This window comes from Kogia breviceps, chromosome 16, assembly GCF_026419965.1.
Source record: "Kogia breviceps isolate mKogBre1 chromosome 16, mKogBre1 haplotype 1, whole genome shotgun sequence".
NCBI classification, from domain to species: domain Eukaryota; kingdom Metazoa; phylum Chordata; class Mammalia; order Artiodactyla; family Physeteridae; genus Kogia; species Kogia breviceps.
In genome coordinates this window covers 34,980,070-34,995,965 of record NC_081325.1, presented here as the reverse complement: position 1 = coordinate 34,995,965, position 15,896 = coordinate 34,980,070, and positions in this window count along the sequence as shown.

Sequence of the window (15,896 nt, the reverse complement as noted above, 5' to 3'; positions counted from 1 at the left end):
GGAGTTTAGAGCAAAACATTTTTAACTCAAGAAAAAAGAAATATCTCAAATAAACAACCTAACCTAACCTAAAGAAATTATAGAGAGAAGAACAAAACAACCCCAAATTTAGCAGAAGGAAATAAATCGTAAAGATCAGACCAGAAATAAATGAAAAGGAAATGAAGGAAATGATAGCAAAGATCAATACAACTAAAAGCTAGTTTTTTGAGAAGGTAAACAAAACTGATAAATCATTAGCCAGACTCATCAAGAAAAAAAGGGATAAGACACAAATCAACAGAATTAGAAATGAAAAAGAAGTAACAACTGATACTGCAGAAATACAAAAGATCATGAGATTACTACAAGCAACACTATGCCAATAAAATGGACAACCTGGAAGAAATGGACAAATTCTTAGCAAAGCACAACCTTCTAAGCCTGAATCAGGAAGAAATAAAAAATATAAACAGACCAATCACAAACACTGAAATTGAGACTGTGATTAAAAATCTTCCAAAAAAAAAAAAAAAGCTCAGGACCACATGGCTTCACAGGCAAATTCTATCAAACATTTAGAGAAGAGCTAGCACCTATTCTTCTCAAACTCTTCCAAAGTATAGCAGAGGGAAGAGCACTCCCAAACTCATTCTATGAGGCCAACATCACCCTGATACCAAAACTAGACAAAGATGCCACCTAAAAAGAAAACTACAGGCCAATATCACTGATGAAGATAGATGTAAAAATCCTTAACAAAATATTAGCAAACAGAATCCAACAGTACATTTAAAGGATCATACACCATGATCAAGTGGAGTTTATCCCAGGAATGCATGAAGATGCATGCATGAAGATGATACAAACAGATGGAGATATATACCATATTGTTGGATTGAAAGAATCAACATTGTGAAAATGATTATACTACACAAAGCATTTGATAGATTCAGTGCAATCCCTATCAAACTACCAATGGCATTTCTCACAGAAGTAGAACAAAACAGTTCACAATTTGTATGGAAACACAAAAGACCCCAAATAGCCAAAGCAATCTTGAGAAAGAAAAATGGAGCTGGAGGAATCAAACTCCCTGACTTCAGACTATACTAGAAAGCTACAGTAATCAAGACAGTATGGAACTTGCACACAAACAGAAATATAGGTCAATGGAACATGTAGAAAGCCCAGAGGTAAACTCACACACATATGGTCACCTTCTATTTGATAAAGAATATACAATGGAGGAAAGACAGCCTATTCAATAAGTGGTGCTGGGAAAACTGGATAGCTACACGTAAATGAATGAAATTAGAACACTCTCTAACACCACAAAAAAATAAACTAAAAATGGATTAAAGACCTAAATGTAAGGGCAGAGAGTATAAAACTCTTAGAGGAAAATACAGGCAGAACACTCCATGACATAAATCACAGCAAGATCCTTTTTGACCCACCTCCTAGATAAATGGAAATAAAAACAAAAATTAAAAAGTGGGACCTAATGAAACTTAAAAGCTTTTGCACAACAAAGGAATCCATAAATAAGATGAAAAGACAGCCCTTAGAATGGGAGAAAATATTTACCAATGAAGCAACTGACAAAGGATAATCTCCAAAATTTACAAGCAGCTCATGAAGCTCAGTATCAAAAAAATCAAACAACTCAATCCAAAAATGGGCAGAAGACCTAAATAGACATCTTTAAGAATTCACAGGTTTTAGAACTTACTGAGATCCTTACTGGTCCCACAGAAGCCACTGAGGTATTCAGTAACAGCATTAATCTGTGATATTCACTGGCAGAAAAACCCATTCCAGGAATAAAGAACATTTTTGGCACTTTCTCATTTCATTTGGCCCGGTTTGCTTGGTCATAATCTTCATGCATTTCCAAACTTCATTTTCTGTTTGACTGAATGCCAGATGCAGGGTATATAAATCAATTTCTTTTACTAAATACCCAGGGGGTAAAAACAAAAACAAACAACAAAAAACCTTTTGATGAGTGAACAAAAATGTATAGATTCTAAGGAATTCAAGTTCCAAAGAAAGTAGATCAATCCTTTATTTTATATGTTCTCTTTAACTTACCCGTGTGTGCAGCTGAATATGAGAAAAATGAAACCAAGTTTTTATATTAAAAGATAGGAATTCTAAATCATGGAATAGACACTTGATTAAATGCAATATACACTCTATCTTACTACTCACATGAATTCTTTGCTCAGGTTTCTTAATATTTTCATTTTATCATTTAAGAATTACTGACTATTTCACCTGGTGTGTTTCACATAGTGTGTTAGTAGAAGAACGTTAATCAGCATAGTTCTACACATCCCCAATGCTCATGTTCTCCTTGCAGTATCTGTTTATCCTAGAAAAAAGTGTGATATTATAAATCCAATGACAGTAAGGTATGTTCTTCCTGATATTTGCTTCATATTTTGCAATAAGTTAATATGCTGCATTGTGAATAGGACTGGAATTTCATTCAGCAGATTTGGGGATATAGAATTGCAGTTACGTAGAATGTTATTTCAAGGAAATCAGTAGAGTACCTCAAGTTCCATACCATTTTGCCAGATGGATTTATTGTTCATATATTTCATTTTTCTTGTCACAAAGATTGTAGATATAACTTAAATAGGGATATTAGAACTGCCTGTAAAAGTGGAATATAGGTAAAAATTAAATCAAGAACTGATGTTTCACAGACACCAGATCCATGTATGGGTATATGAATGTGAATAAGTATATATGCATGTGCACATACACACACATGCACACAAAATATCTGTGAATGCTTGTGCTATATATACATCTGGAAAAATTAAAATACTGTAGGTAGAACAATTTTTAAAAACTAATGTGTAAAATCTAAAATGTTCTGGTTATTGATGTTACTGATATTAATGGAGTTTTTGGATTGATTGTTAGCTTAAACTCTGTTCTTTGCATAGAAATATCTTGTAGAAAATTTAAAGTGTTAACCTAGGGAAGTGCTACCTTCATAACTGCAAGCACAATCACTTTGTTGATCTGGCTTCTTATACAGCTTACAGCATATTATTTAACATATTATTTAAATTTGTTTCCTAAAATTAACTTTGATTAAATTTAATATAATTCTACTGTGGGTAGAGTGTATTCCATCAGCACTAAAATTACAATCCTATACACTTTTTGTACTCTTGCTTTTATTAGTTTTTTGTTTTTTTTTTTTTTTTTTTTTTTTTTTTTGGTATGCGGGCCTCTCACTGTTGTGGCCTCTCCCGTTGCGGAGCACAGGCTCCGGACGCACAGGCTCAGCGGCCATGGCTCACGGGCTTAGTTGCTCCGCGGCATGTGGGATCTTCCCGGACCAGGGCACGAACCCGTGTCTCCTGCATCGGCAGGCGGATTCTCAACCACTGCGCCACCAGGGAAGCCCGCTTTTATTAGTTTTTATGTACCCTGACATCTGAACAAATTTGATCTTCTGGCCTATAAACTTATTTTGATCATATTTATGACTGCAATATTTTTGGAAGTTCAATGTGACAATTTGTAAATTGAGCCTTGATTGCAAGTGTAGGTGGTAAGTTTCATTCTCATTTTATTTTGAGAAAAAGAATGACTATTTTTTGAACATGTTCAAGAAGATCCAGAAAATTATACCTAAACTGTCTCATCATTGAAGGTATAAAATGTATTTTAAAAAGATTTTCAGTATATTAGTATTTTAATTTTAAACATTAAAGTATTATAAATTTCGTTAAGCAACTTTTTCTATTTCTTACTATCATTAATAAATATTAATTAATGTGCTGGCAATTGTTGAATTAGTACATAATATCAACTAAATAACCAAGGCAATAGTACCAATTATTTTATGGTTATATGTCAGATAGATTAATTACCTAGCAATTGTTTCCAAAGGCAAAAAAATATATTGAAACATTACATCTCTTTTAAGTTTTCAACACATAATTTAAAACTAGAAGTTAATGTTTTGTAATGAAAACATTGCATTGGAGATCAGGAGCCTTATATTCTAGTTGTAGCATTTCTTTTCACTACCTGAAGACTTTAAGAAAAAAGACAAATATTTTCTATATTTATTTATGTCTAAAACATAGAGTCTACATGAAATATTGTGACACCAAGTGTAATTAAATACATTGTTTAATTTTAATTATCTACTCTAAATTTATTCTCAGTTAACCTTTGTTATTGTCATTATCCATAGATAAATAAAATTATTAAATGATAGCCAAAATATTCAATGATTTCCTAGTTCATCTGAAGTATACTGTAAATTCTTAGGGTAAATAATTTAGCCTGTTTCATAACTTCCCCACTAATAAAATTGAGATATTAGAATGATATAAAATATCTATGGATTTTAAGAGAGCTCAATGGAAACCCAGTTGTACTACCTGAAGCTTGGGGAGGACTGAGAAGCAAAATTAAGATTTATTTATGTGATGGATAGTTTACTTGGCATGAATTTATATGATGTCTCATTTTACAGCCCACAATTTTAGAGTGGTAATTAATATTAGCCCAATGTTTAACAAATAATTAAGGTTCATAAACATTAAATCTATTCCACATCTTCACATCTTCTCATGAGCCATCATTTTTTTCTTGGCTGCACCATGCAGCTTGCAGAATTTCAGTCCCTGACCAGGGATTGAATCCTGGCCCTGGCAGTGAAAGCCCAGAATGTTAACCACTAGGCAGCCAAGGAACTCCCTAATCTTTCTTTTTTTTTTTTTTAAATTGAAATATAGTTCATTTACAATGTTCCAGGTGTACAGCAAAGTGATTCAGTTATACTTATATATGTATATTCAGTTATGTATATACATATATATTCTTTTTCAGATTATTTTCCATTATGGGTTATTAAAAGATATTGAATATAGTTCCCTGTGCTACACAGTAGGTATAGATTATCTATTTTATATAAAGTAGTGTGTATCTGTTAAACCTAAATTCTGAGTTTATCCCTCCCTTCCCTTTCCCCTTTGATAACCATAAGTCTGTTTTCTATGTCTGTGAATCTGTCTCTGTTTTGTAAATAAGTTCCTTTGTATCATTCTTTTAGATTCCACATACAAGTTATATCATATGATATTTCTTTCTCTGGCTGACTTACTTCACTTTGTATGATAATCTCTAGGCCCATCCATGTTGTTGCAAATGGCATTATTTAATTCTTTTTTATGTCTGAGTAATATTCATTGTATGTATTTACCACATCTTTATCTATTCATCTGTTGGTGGATATTTAGGTTGCTTCCATGTCTTCATTATTGTAAATAGTGCAGCTATGGATATTGGAGTGTATATTTTTGTTTGTTTTTCTTTAAAATAAACTTTATTTATTTATTTTTTGTCTGTTTTTGGTGTTCGTTGCTGTGCAAGCTTTCTCTAGTTGGGGCAAGCAGGGGCTACTCTTTGTTGCAGTGCTGGCTTCTCATTGTGGTGGCTCCTCTTATTGTGGAGCATGGACCCTAAGCACGTGGGCTTCAGTAGTTGTGGCATGCAGGCTCGTTAGTTGTGGCTCACTGGCTCTAGAGTGCAGGCTCAGTAGTTGTGGTGCACAGGCTTAGTTGCTCCACAGCATGTGGGATCTTCCCAGACCAGGGCTCGAACCTGTGTCCCCTGCATTGGCAGGAAGATTCTTAACCAGTGCACCACCAGGGAAGCCCCAAGGAGTGTATCTTTTTAATTAAAGTTTTCCTATTTTCCAGATATATGCCCAGGAATGGAGTTGCTGGATCATATGGTAACTCGATTTTTTGTTTTTTTAAGGAAACTCAATACTGATCTCCATAGTGGATGCACCAATTTATACTACCACCAACAGTGAGGAGAGTTCCCTTTCTCCACATGCTCTCCAACATTTATTAGTTGTAGACTTTTTGGTGATAGTCATTCTGACTTGCATAAGGTGATAACCTGTGGTTTGATTTGCATTTCTCCAATAATTAGTGGTGTTGAGCATGTTTTTATATGCCTATTGCAGTGGTCCATGATCTTTTTGGCACCAGGGATAGGTTTTATGGAAGACAATTTTCCACAGACCGGGATGTTGGATGGTTTTACGATTATTCAAGTGCATTACATTTATTGTGCACTTTATTTCTATTATTAATACACTGTAATATATAAATAAATAAGCATATAACTCACCATAATGCAGAATCAATGGGAGCCCTGAGTTTGTTTTCTTGTAACTAGTTGGTCCCATCTTGGGGTGATGGGAGACAGTGACACCCAAAGTGAGTTGCGTATGTCCAGTCTACTCTGTAATCTCATTTTGGTTGCTGTCACTGCAGAAAACCCTGCTTCACAAAGATGGGATGTTGGAAATTGAGGCAGGCTTTTCAGTGCTTTTGTGGCAATCTCAGGATATTCTGCCTTGACTTTAATCCAGAACATATGGAGATTTGAGGTTGTCTCAAACAAACATTTAATGTCACTGTCATTTGCAGTCTCAGGCAGTTGATCCTCTTCTAGCACAGACAAAGTCAATTTACCTGGCTTACACCCAAATTGGTCTCAGATCCGTTCCTTCCCAATTTGGGGGCCTTTTGTGGTTGGGAATTAATGCTCAAACTCTTTTGAAAGCTAAGATAGTTGATCATGCACCAGCCGGGAGAAAGAAGACCCTGGTTCAGTCTCTTTCAAAATCTCTGCTAATATTTGAAACATGTCAAAACTCCCAATGTTCACTCATCCCCCTCATAATTCCAGTTTGGCTTTGAATATGTCCAAGTTTGCTACTTGGACATAATTGTCATTCTCCCCTGAAGTGACAGATTGAGTTCATTGAGCAGGTTGAATATATCACACGAGTAATAAGTTTTGAGACCCATTCTATGTCACTGAAATGTGCTGCCAGTGGTGACTGTTTTTCTAAAAGAAGTCTCTGGAGCAGCTCTTGTAACTCAAAAACCCTGGCCAATGATCTACCTTTAGAAAGCCATCTCACTTCTGTATATAAGAGAAGACACAGAAGTGTCTTCTCTTATGCAAGACGTGGATGTGCTCCACGTCCATCTCTTCACAGAGCTTCGTGAACAGACCTAAGTTAAGGGCATGTACTTTAATGTGGTTGATAATTTAAATCACATCCTGCAAAACGTTGTTAAGTTCCGGTGACTTTTTTGGCTAGCCAGCATTTCTCTATGGATGACACATTGCATAAACTCACATTCAAAAGCTATCTCTTTGACCCGAATAGCGAAACCAGAAAGCCATCCTGTCATGGGCGCCACTCTGTCCATGCATATACTGACACAAAATGACCAGTTCAGTTTTCCTGATAGGTAATCATTCAAAGACTTGAATAGTTCTGCAGCTGTAGTGTTGGTTGGCAACAAAAGTGCACATAACATATCCTCATACACATCCTCCTGAAAAATATATCACACAAAAACAAGCATTGTAGCCTTGTTTTTAACATCAATAGACTCGTCAACTTGGATTGCATACCACAGTGACTCATTAATCTTCTCTAAAAATTGTGCCTCAGTGTGCTCTGCTATTTCATTAATTCATCTAGTTATGGTGTTAGCCGAAAGAAGAATATGTGCCACCTTTTAAACTGCATCCTATCCTAAAATTTCACAACAAATTTCCTTAGCAGCTGGCAGGATCAACTCTTCACCAATGGTAAAGGGCTGCTTAGATTTAGCAATGTGGTTAGCCACTAAGAATGATGCTCTCAGTGCAGACACATTTGATGAAGTGGTGGCCTTCAACAATTGCTTCGGTTCTTCCTATTCACGTTTTTTTCTTTTGAAAAAACTCCAAAGGCTTATCTTTATTTATTTATTAAATAAATTTTATTTATTTATTTATGGTTGTGTTGGGTCTTCGTTTCTGTGCGAGGGCTTTCTCTAGTTGTGGTGAGCAGGGGCCACTCTTCATTGCGGTGCACAGGCCTCTCACTATCGTGGCCTCTCTTGTTGCAGAGCACAGGCTCCAGACACGCAGGCTCAGTAATTGTGGCTCACGGGCCCAGTTGCTCCGTGGCATGTGGGATCTTCCCAGACCAGGGCTCGAACCAGTGTCCCCTGCATTGGCAGGCAGATTCTCAACCACTGCGCCACCAGGGAAGCCCCACAGGCTTATCTTTAAAAGCAGTGTACTCTGTCTCCATGTGGCGAAGCAACTTTGAAGGTTTCATGGCTTTGTTGGATAGCCAGTCACCACATATTATACAAAGCGAGCATGGAAAATGTGAATCACCTGTTGCAATGAACCTATAATTTGAGTGGGTCTCTTGGTATTTTCTTTTAAGTGCAGCTTTCTTTTTATTGCAGTCTTAGAGTCTTCTGCTGTCTCATGATTGGGTCTTCCCCGTTTTCAAAGAAGCTCTCCAGTGACATTTGTTTTTTACTCATTTTCTCTAGGGTTAGCTTGTGGGCTTACCAAAACTGTGACTGGGACAAGTGAACAGTGAGGGAAAGAGGAGCAGATAGAAGTGGTAAATAAAATAATGGGCAGGCCATGCATGGACTAAAATACTGACTTAAAGCCTGCCACCAGATGCAGCTGTACAATTGAGTTATATCAACTCACTTGCCACTATAAAGCCTGCCATGAGACGCGCTTAATTGTCACTTGCCACTCACTGATAGGGTTTTGCTATGAATCTGCCAGCAATTGATTTATTATGGTCTTTGTGCAGTCAAACCTCTCTGCTAATGATAATCTGTATTTGCAGCTTCTCCCCAGTGCTAGCATCACTGCCTCAGCTCTGCCTCAGATGATCAGGCATTAGATTCTCATAAGGATCATGCAACCTAGATCCCTCACATGCACAGTTCACAGTAGGGTTCATGCTCTTATGAGAATCTAATGCCTCCACTGATCTGACAGGAGGAGTAGCTAAGGTGGTAATGAGAGTGATGGGGAGCAGCTGTAAATGCTGATGAAGCTTTGCTCAGTTGCCTGATGCTCACCTCTTGCTGTATGGCCTTGTTCCCGTGGCTTCGGGACCCCTGACCTATTGGGCATCTGTATATTTTCTTTGGAGAAAGGTTTATTCAGGACTTCTGCCCTTTTTGATTTTATTTTATTTTTTTATATTGATCTGTATGAATTCTTTGTATATTTTAGAGATTAATTCCTTGTCAGTTGCATTGCTTGCAAATATTTCTCCCATTCTGTGGGTTGTCTTTTTATTTATGGTTTCCTTTGTTGTGAAAAAGCTTTTAAGTTTCATTAGGTCCCACTTGTTTACTTTTGCTTTTGTTTCCATTACTCCAGGAGGAAGATCCAAAAGGCTATTGCTGAGATTTATGTCAAAAAGTGTTCTGCCTATTATTTTTTGAATTTTTATAGTATCAGGAATTACATTTAGGTCTTTAATCCATTTTGAGCTTATTTTTGTATATGGTATTAGAGAATGATCTAAGTTCATTCTTTCACATGTAGCAGTCCAGTTTTCTCAGCATCACTTATTGAAGAGACTGTCTTTTCTCCATTGTATATCCTTGCCTCCTTTGTCATAGATTAATTGACCATAAGTGTGTGAGTTTATTTCTGAGCTTTCCACCCTATTTCATTGTTCTATGTGTTTTTGTGCCAATATCATACTGTCTTGATGACTATAACTTTATAGTATAATCAGAAGTCAGAGAGCATGATTCCTCCAGCTCTGTTCTTTCTCAAAACTGTTTTGGTTATTTGGGGTCTGTTGTGTTTCCAAATAAGTTTTTTAAGGTTTTTTGTTCCGGATCTGTGAAAAATACCATTGGTAATTTGATAAGATTGCACTGACTCTAAAGATTGCTTTGGATAGTATGGTCATTTAAACAATATTGTTCTTCCAATCCAAGAACTTGGTATATCTTTCCAATTGTTTGTGCTGTCTTCTATTTTTTGTGTCAGCATCTTATAGTTTTTAAAGTGCAGATCATTTGTCTCCTTATGTAGGTTTATTCTTAGATATTTTATTCTTTTTGACATGATGGTAATTGGGATTATTTCCTTAATTTCTCTTTCTAATATTCCTCTGTTAATGTATAGAAATGCAATAGATTTCTGTATATTAATTTTGTATACTGCAACTTTACTGAATTTATTGATGAGCTCTTGTAGTTTTCTGGTGATGTCTTTAGGATGTTTGATGTATAGTATCATGGCATCTGCAAACAGTGATAGTTTTACTTCTTTCTTTCCAATTTGGGTTCCTTTTATTTGTTTTTCTTCTCTGATTGCTGTTGGTAGGGCTTCCAAAACTATGCTGAATAAAAGTGGTGACAGAGGGCATCCTTGTCTTGTTCCTATTTTTAGAGGAAATGCTTTCAGCTTTTCACCATTAAGTATGATGTTATCTGTGGGTTTGTCATACACAGCCTTTATTATGTTGAGGTTTGTTCCCTCTATGCCTGCCTGGAGAGTTTTTATCATAAGTGGTTGTTGAATTTCATCAAAAGCTTTTTCTGCATCTATTGAGATGAACACATGGTTTTTCCACTTCAATTTGTTATTGTGGTGTATCACATTGATTGATTTGCAGATATTGAAAAATCCTTGCATCCCTGGGGCAAATGCCACTTGGTCATGGTGTATGATCCTTTTAATGTATGGTTGGATTCTGTTTTCTAGTATTTTGTTGAGGATTTTTGTGTCTATGTTCATCAGTGATATTGGACTGTAATTACTTTTTTTGTGGTATCTTGGTCTATTTATGGTATCAGGGTGATAGTAGCCTTGTAGATTGAGTGCTGGAGTGTTTCTTCCTCTGCAATTTTTTGTAAGAATTTCAGAAGAATAGATGTTAACACTTCTCTAAATGTTTGGTAGAATCTATCTCTGATGCCATCTGGTCCTGGACTTTGGTTTGTTAGGAGTTTTTTATTTGCTAATTTAATTTCGGTACTTGTAATTGGTCTGCTCATATTTTCTATTTTTTCCTGGTTCAGACTTGGGAGATTATACTTTTCTAAGTATTTGTCCAGTTCTTCTAGATTGATTATTTTACTGGTGTATAGTTGCTTATAGTAGTCTCTTATGTTCCTTTGTATTTAAGTGGTATTTGTAACTTCTTCTTTTTTTTTTCACTTCTGATTTTATTGATTTGGACACTTTACCTTTTTTCTTGATGAGTCTGACTAAAGATTTATCAATTTTGTTTATCTTTTCAAAGAACCAGCTTTTCACTTCATTGATCTTTTCTATTGTTTTCTTTGTCTCTATTTCATTTATTTCTGCTCTGATTTTTATGATTTATTTCCTTCTACTAACTTTGGGTTTCGTTTGTTCTCCTTTCACTTGTTGGTTTAGGTGTAAGTTTAGGTGTTTTGTTGAGATTTTTCTTGTTTCCTGAGGTAAGATTGTGTCACTATAAGCTTCCCTCTTAGAACTGCTTTTGTCTTGTCCCATAGGTTTTGGATCTTCGTGTTTCCATTTCATTTTTCTCTAAGTATTTTTAAATTTCCTCTTTAATTTCTTTAATGATCCCTTTGTTGTTTAGTAGCATACTACTTAGCCTCCATGCTTTCTGTGCTTTTTGCAGTTTTTTTTTTCTTGTAATTGATTTCTAGTCTCATAACTTTGTGGTCAGAAAGGTGCTTGATATTATTTCAATTTTCTTCAATTTACAAAGGCTTTTGTTACCTAACACGTGATCTATCCTGAAGAATATTCCATATACACTTGAAAAGAATATGTACTCTGCTGCTTTCAAGTGGAATGTTCTATAAATATCAATTAAGTCCATTTGGCCTAATGTGTTTTTTAAGGCCTGTGTTTTCTTATTGATTTTCTGTCCAGATTATCTGTCCATTGATGTAAGTGGTGTGTTAAAAACAGTTATTGTGTTTCTGTTGATTTCTTCTTTTATGGCTATTAGCATTGCCTTATATACTGAGGTGTTTCTGCATTGGGTGCATATATAGTTGCAGTTGCTATATCTTCTACTTGGATTGATCTCTTGATCATTATGTAGTGTCCTTCTTTGCCTTCTATAACAGTCTTTATTTTAAAGTCTATTATGTCTCATAAAGGTATTGCTACTCTGGCTTTCTTTTGATTTCCATTGTTGTAGACTAACTTTTTCTATCTCCTTGTTTTCAATCTATATGTGTCTCTAGATCTGAAGTAAGTCTCTTGTAGGCAACATATATATGGGCTCATGAGACATCTTTTAGCAGACAGTCTTCATTGTACTTGGTTGAAAAGATAGAAGCCATCTAATTAAAGCATCTTCATTTTCCTATCAAAAAAAATCTGCAAATTTCCATGTTTCTGAACCCACCATCCCTTTTTTTTTTCTTTATGTAGAAGAAGTACCTCACTTCGTATCAAAGACTCTCCTTGTTTTTAATTATCTCACCTTTTTCTGAGGCTTAGTTGGTTATTACTTCTCTCCTCAATACCATCATTTTCATCTCTATTCTTTCCTTTCCATAAACCTACCATCAGTGTCCAATACCTCTTGCATTTAAAATTTCCTATTGTTATCTCAAATTCTCTTACAGCTATCACAACCTTCCTCTTCTATTCATAAATAAACTTAGAAGACACTGTCTTTATTTAATTTTCCCTTATGCTGTTATTTATGTAATTTATTCTAATGTAACTTCCCCTTTTACTATTTCATTCTAGTCTTACCAATGTTACCAAAAATGTCTTGAAATCCTGAACCCCTTTCATTTGTCATTGTTCTTGACCTTTTATTGCTATTCCAAAATGCTACAAATGTTATCATTTAAAAATGCTTATTTCTCTTGCTTTCTGATACTACTAAACCTTGATTTTTTGAAGATATCTACTGTATCCTTCCTTTGATCCCAATTCGAAATATTGGAATTCCTAGGCCTTGTGATTTATCTGCATTCTCTCAATTATCAGATTTATTCCCATAGATTTGAAATCATTTTATTTTAAAACTTATAGTAAAATACACCATCCACCTCTTCAACATTCACACATCATTTTTCCTTGATTGTTATGAGCAGGTCACTCAGAATTTGCATAATGTCTTTCTTCCTGAAATTGTAAACTCTCAACTCATCCCATGGTTAACTCTCATTTTTCTTTTCTCATTTTATATGTTCCTTCCCAGCAAGAACTTTCCAAACCATCCAGTCTAAAGCTGCATTCTATTATTTTCATCATAGAAATCCATTCATTTATTTCATTACAATATATAGTTGATAACTCTATTTTCATTTACCTGAGGATTATCTGGATTTCCCAAAAATTATACACATCTTGAGATCAAAGACTATAAACATTTTTCACTATTATATAAAGGATGCTTAGCCTTAAATAATGAATAAATTAATGAATGAACCAGAATTTTCCTCCTATCAAAGTTTTCTGACACCAAAACATATATTTTGTCACTATACCAGGTTATCTTCTAAACCCTGAGCCCATTATCACCAATGTCAAAAGTCATGACTTTTTACACTAACCTTAAAACAAAAGTAGTTTTTAAAAGGATATAACACATGCAACCAGCTGTCTGGTGTCATAGAGTCTGCTATCATAATTCTAGTTTTTATGAAATCAGAATGTTTGAGCAGTTAATGTACACATCATTTGTTTTCCAGTTTAGTAAAATTGTCTCTAGATATAATTGAAAGAAGCAAATGAAATCTCATTTCCTCTTTTGGTATAAACTGGAAAAAAATTGTTCATCCAAGGAGTTTCAACACCCATTGCCCATTGCTTACCTTTATCTTAATATCCATAGTTTCAGATCCAACCAATCTCCTGAGATATTTATGATTATTCATTTATTTAACACACATAATTTTCCAGATATTGCATGAGGTGTCAACATTTTCTTAAATTTATTTAATTACCTACTTCCTGGCTTATTTGTAGTCCTAAGTTCTGGACCTGCTTGGTTACTTTAAGAGCATGGTGCTTAATGGAGGTTTTTCCATATTTGACTTTATTAAACATTTCTACTGTTATTATCTAGTCTCTAGGGCCATTAATCTGATTGAAGGCCTATGGGTTTTTTTCTCAACTCAATAAAGACTGAAAATATTTTGTAGTTCTCCAGCACATTAAAAATAATTACAAGTATTTTCAACACCTTATACAGTATATAAAAGTTGTGAGATCTTTTAAAAATGTAATTATTTTGTTTACAAGATGATTATATGTAACTGCATTTTATTTTCATTAAGTTCATTAAGGTGATACATTGCTACTATTTGTGATACACCAATTATGTTATATTTAAGTAGATTTTTAATTTAAAAACATAAAGCACAAGCTTTTTTTTCCTACTATGAATCCTAAAGTTGTCTTTTTCCTAAATAATGAAACTATAAATTTTCAACTTCTGTTTCAAGCTTTAACTTTAAAAAGAAATAGAGAAATGAATTATTATTTTCTTCTGAGATATCACTTTAAACGTCCCATTATTTTCTTAAATTTAGTTGAATTCAATTTACCAACAAAATGTATGGAGTTGTTTTAATATGCAAATTGTTGCCAGCTAGAGAGGTTACCAAAACATATTTATGCTGGTACTGATTAAAATCTTTTCTAATTATTATAAAGTGACTAAAATATAATATCCTGTGAAAACCTCTGAGTCATAGTAACATCTATTCCAAATTCAAAATCAGCATTGATTGTATTAGGATTAAGAAATTTAAGCCTGAAGACATTTGCAATTCTTACCTCTTCTAAATAGGATGATGCCAGATTTCTCCTCAGTTTTTCCTCTTATTGTTAGCCCCCACTTACTCTCTTAAACATTCATAAATGCTTCTGTTTGAACTGAGATTATCATTCAAGTCACCTTATGTTATTTGGATGATGATTTCATGATCTTATTTAGTGCCTATTAATAATAATAATAATAAATATATTAAAATAAGTAATTTTTTCAAGAAGAAATATCCTATTTATTGTAGAACTGTGGAGGGAATGATCAATCAAGACTGTAAAGTTGATTAGGAAATATAGACTATTTTCAAATATGTATTTTAATTTATAGACCTGAAGTATCTAATACAGATATATAAATAGAGCATATCACATATCGATGGTCTGAAAGGATTTTGAAGGAATACGCTATATAAATTTAAACATCCCAAGCCATAAACCATAAATATTAATCATTCAAATTATATTTGCCATCGCTATAAGTTTTAGTTGATAAGGCCTGAATTATAAAGGTTTGTATGCTTTGTTATTTTGCCTCAAATTCAGATGGTTACCATAAGCTAAGGATAAATGGAGATATTCTATGGCTTTAGATGATTGCTCTCAGCTTTATTCAGAGTTCTAATTCACAATAAATTACAGTTGGAGTAATTGCTAATATAAATATTTTTGTTGTTGTATCTAGGGAAATACTTTTAAAAATAAGTTCAGTTGAGAAACTGACATTAAGCCATAATTACTACCTGTAAGTTGTTAATTTAAGAATGACATTAACTCTTATTGAATGTACTATATACTAAGCGCTGTGCTAAATTCTAACTTCATTATCTCTTTAATCCTAAAACAAAACAAACCAAAACAAAACCAATGGGGATATTTCTGTTCTATTACCTGAATGGCTCTCAACTGTGGATGATTTTGGTCCCCAAGAGGCATTTCACAATGTTTAGAAACATTTTTGATTATCAAAACTGGGGTGGGACTAGGATACAAGTTCTACAAGTGTGTAGAAACCAAGGATGCTACTAAACATCTACAATACACAGGAAAGCTCTCAGAACAAAAAGTTATCAAGCCTAAAATGTCAATAGTGCTGAGTTTGAGGAACTTTATCCCACATATAACTGTTTAGTGTAGTTCCAAGTCATTGAAACAAAGCCCATTTATGAAATGACAAGATGGACACAACCAAAAGCAATCATTATCTATACAGAGGAAGCAGGGCTAAAATTCAAAGAAGGAAGTTTTTTTTTTTGTTTGGGGTT